We start from the raw sequence: 4,677 nt of genomic DNA on the forward strand, positions 1-4,677 counted from the left end.
GTAACCAGAGATAGGGAATTTTTATCCCGAGGCCGGGGAAGAGGACAGACCCGTTCGGGTCGGCCGCCGATGGACAACGGGACGGCGGCGCCGTATAGGGACATGCCCTGCGGGACACGGCATGGAACGGGGTGGTTGGAACGGGCCGCGGAAACACGGAGAGGGCGGGAACGCGGCGACCGAGAGCGCGAGACGGAGATAGGGACCGAGGGGAAGAGAGAGAGCAGGCTATAGCCGGGAGAAAGAGAGGCCGGAAGAGGGCGAGCGCGTCGAGGGGCGTCCTTTCTCTCTTGCTCGCGCGGGCCCGCCCCTCTCGCTCTCTCGCTTGCACTCGCGGCGGCGCTCGGGGGTGCTCGGGGCCGCTCGGGGGCGCTCGGGGGTCGAGTGACCGGTGCCAACCTCCGAGGCGGCTCCCTCGACTCTGCTCGAGGAGTAGACCTCCTTTGTCTCTGTCGGAGGTGCGCCGAGGCGGAGGCGAGCTCGCCGACTGGCGCCGCGATCCTATCGCGGGACCTAAGACAGAAATCGTCGGAACGGTTCGACTTGCGAGGTTGCTTTGCCGAACCCTCGCAATTAGCGAGCTCCGATGGAACGGTGACGGAAATCGAGTCGAGCTTCGATCGCACCCACCGACTCGGGCGATTCGATCGACTGCCTACCGGGGACGCGATACCGGACTAATTTCATTCCTCCTCCTGGTGCTTTCTAGGTCTCGAACTTGTAACCACCAACTCGGTAGAGCTTCGAGCCAAGTACATTTTTTAGTGAGAATTGTAATATATACCGCGCTCCTCCTCGGAATGCTTCGTGTTAACGTATCAGGGGGAGACTGTCGAAAATAGTCAAGTATAATATTTGGTCGAAAAACTTATTCATTCTTATAGTCTTGATCATTTTCTACGATATTATTAGGTCCTTGAATAAGTTCCCGCTGTTTTCTAACAGATGGCGTTATCAGAACTATGTGCATGTAATTTCATATGGTAACGCATCTACAAGGAAGTACTATCGGTAAGCTTGAACTTCAGTGTGTGTTAGTTCGCTACAGTGTAAACAGAGTATTTTTACTTGGTTCCAAACATGTCGAAATCTGTGCCAAATAAAGAGTATTTTCGGGGAATCTTATTGCACTACTTTATTCAGAAGAAATCAAATGCTGCCAGAAAGATAGGCAAAAGTAGTGGCCAATGATGGGCAATACTTTCAATGACTTTTTTTTTACCACATACTTTAAATAAAGCACTCGTTTTCACAAAAAAACAGCGAGAACTTATTCAAGGTCCTAATACTAATTTTTATTTGGGGAAGGTAAGGAACATTTCACAATTTCCCTGGAATTTCTGATTGATTATATAGCCGAGAGACACTCTCTTCTTATTCATCTTTGGAATGAGCCTCGAAGTGTCCTGGCTCGTTTCACGATCGTTTCCGAGCCTACCGACCTTCGCGGGCACGTGTCAGGCGGCGGCCGTAATTACAGGCCTAGCTGCAGGTTACAACGTGACTTTGTCGCAGGTTCCGCGTAGAAGTGTTCCACCTAGCCACTCCCTTCCCTCCCTCGCGCCCTTTACAGCGGCACGACTTCCGAATGCTTCCAAGAAAGAGAATTACTCCTCTTCGCGGGACCTCCAAGTTCCCCGACAGGGATTACCGTTGCATGACTTAGAAAATCCACTATTAGGTAAAAAATATCCCTCGAGTTTCACTCCCACGTGACGATATCACTTTCATTTCCCTATTAATTTTTCTCACGTTTAACACCTCCCTTTCAAGAATGACTCCTTTTCGACTCCATTCCACGACGTTGAAAATCAATGATACCACCCTGAAATTGGATCATTTCACTGTCTTTATCAAGTTTTCCCATTTCTTGCCCCGGCGCAATACACGTGCTTTTTTTACGAATTGTGTTATTATTTAAAAAAATTTTTTAAGAATTACTCCTTTTCGAGTCCATTCCACGACGTTGAAAATCAATGATACCACCCTGAAATTGGATCATTTCACTGTCTTTATCAAGTTTTCCCATTTCTTGCCCCGACGCAATAAACGTGTTTTTTTAACGAATTTTTTAATTATTTTTTAATATCTTTCAAGAATTACTCCTTTTGGACTCCATTCCACGACGTTGAAAATCAATGATACCACCCTGACATTGGATCATTTCACTGTCTTTATCAAGTTTTCCCATTTCTTGCCCCGGCGCAATAAACGTGTTTTTTTTACGAATTTTTTAAATACTTTTTAATATTTTTCAAGAATTACTCCTTTTCGAGTCCATTCCACGACGTTGAAAATCAATGATATCACCCTGACATTGGATCATTTCACTGTCTTTATCAAGTTTTCCCATTTTTTGCCCCGGCGCAATAAACGTGTCGATATTTCAAAGAAATGTATGATTTGTTACCGGACGTTGTGCAGGGGAAGGTTAATTTTTGTTAACGATAACGGCACAGTCGAGCGGCGCAACGTAATCGCTGGGTACGGAGGCGACGCTCGCCCTCTCGCTCTTTTCTCGGATTGTCTCTCTCTCTCTCTTCCTCGGTCTCTCCACGAGTGGTACCTTCCACCTTATCTCCTCCTCGCAGCGACTGCCTTTACGATCGGTCGATCGTTAAACCCGCGACTGCGGCGATCGGCGAGCTGCCGATCGGCCCATCCGAGCGACGCCGATGGACGCCTCGGGACGGAAGGAAGGAAAGGCGCCGAGGCGGAGGAGTGATTAAATTCCGCCGGTACGGGGACGCTTTACGACCCCGGGAAACGGCCCGATGCCGCGGAACCGACGGAATTGGACCGATGGACCGGAGGACTCGAAGACGTGACGACGCTCGGCGCTGCCCGAACGATTCCCCGGATCGCCGCAACCGCGATTCCGCGGGATGGGAACCGAGACTCGAATCGAGCTCTACCTCTATCCCCGAATCGAAACTTTCACTCCCCGATCCCGTGACCGCCCTCGAAAATGTTCCCCCAGTTTTATCCCAACTACAGATGGAAACTGAAATATCGGTCCGCCATCTTGTTTTCTGCAATCGCATTTCCACTACACTAGTGGCCATTCCAATTGCAACCCCTAGCATAGTAGGAATAAATGTGCCAAATTTAAGAAAATGGTTTAAGGCGCTATGAAAGAATTACTTTATACATACAAACCGTGAAAATATTTATATATTTAAATATTTATATTTGAAACTTTAACACGAGGCCCTAAGAACGCAATGCTTATAAAATTTCATTGAAAATAGAAATGTCGTTTTGGTTCTTGTGCGAGATGAATAGGGAATTTTTTCTAGAAAAATGAAATTTAATAATGTGTACATTTTTTCACTCTGAATTAGCCATGACAAGGTTATGTTTTTCTCAGCGTACGAGCAAGTGGTAATCAGAATGCGGAATGATAATTTTGAGAAGCGGATTCTCCGAGAAGAAGGTGGAGGTAAGGGAAAGAGGCGAGGACGTAGCTGCGACGGCTTCATCGATTTTGAAATAACGCGCTCCTGGGTGGCGTCGTTAAGCGTCGACGTCGGCGTCGACGGCTCCGCGAGCAGGAGGACCTTCTATACGAGTCGCAGCCACAGCCCCTAACGGGAGGTTAGGGGCGACACGGGGGTTAACGCGCGCGGGAAGGGGCCGGCAGGCCGATCGTCCTGGGGCTTCCGTTTACGGGCGTCGCGACGCGCCGCGCCGCCCTCTGGGCTCCCCGTTCGTGAGGTAATCACCCGAGCCAGTTACGATGCCGTTAGACGTTGCCCCATCAGGACGTATCTCGCGCCACCTTTCGGGATCTCCGGAGGGCGATCTCCCCTGCGGGCGCACCTAACCTCCAAAATGCCGCCGAGCGATATCCCCGAAGCTTTTTCGCCCTAACCCAAACCTATGAGATACTAAACTCAGATCTACGAAGACCACATTCGAGATAGAAAAATCTATTTCAAGTGTGTAGAAACGTCTGACCGATTTTTGCTTATTTCCGTTTCGCGTCATGCGCCTCGAGGCATGATAAGGTAAGATCACATTAGGCATCGATAAAGATTTCATGCAATATTTTATGAAAATGTAGTTGGAAAATCCGTGTTGATTAAAGAAATTATTAGAAATCTTGGCGGTGAAATTTACATTTTATGAACTATTTATTTAACGCGAGGCCTCGAGGCGATTTCGAAGTCGACTCAACGCTTGCGAGAGGCGTACGACATAAACATGGAACAACGCGACGAAGGCATGGGCACTCGTTGAATTCAGATGGCAGATTCTTGATAGCGAAACCGTGCGAATGACGTCAGCCGTCGTCGAAAACGCGTCCCGACGCCGACCCGTTACAGGCTGTGCAAAGTCTCGACGGAAATGCGTCCCGAACACGCGAGCTGGCCGACGGCGTTCGTCTTGGTACCGATCGCGTCCGTGCGTGGCGCTGACGTCGATTTCGAGTCACGAGGCCTGTCAAAGAGAGGAACGGTCTTCGAGGCAGTCGTGACAATGGGCGACGAAGAACCCGAAACTAGACCCGCCTCGAGAAAACTGTCAAACGTTCCTATACTCCCATTCTACATGACACGCATCGAATTTCAAAGTCGATTTCAATCATTCAATGATAGAAAAAAAAAAAAATGAGAGAAAAAAGAAATAGAAAACCTCCACCCGATATGAATTTTAAGCTACTCGATGATTTTT

This window comes from Orussus abietinus, unplaced genomic scaffold (genome assembly GCF_000612105.2).
Source record: "Orussus abietinus isolate OABI.00-Male unplaced genomic scaffold, Oabi_2.0 scaffold120, whole genome shotgun sequence".
Classification (NCBI taxonomy): Eukaryota; Metazoa; Arthropoda; class Insecta; order Hymenoptera; family Orussidae; genus Orussus; species Orussus abietinus.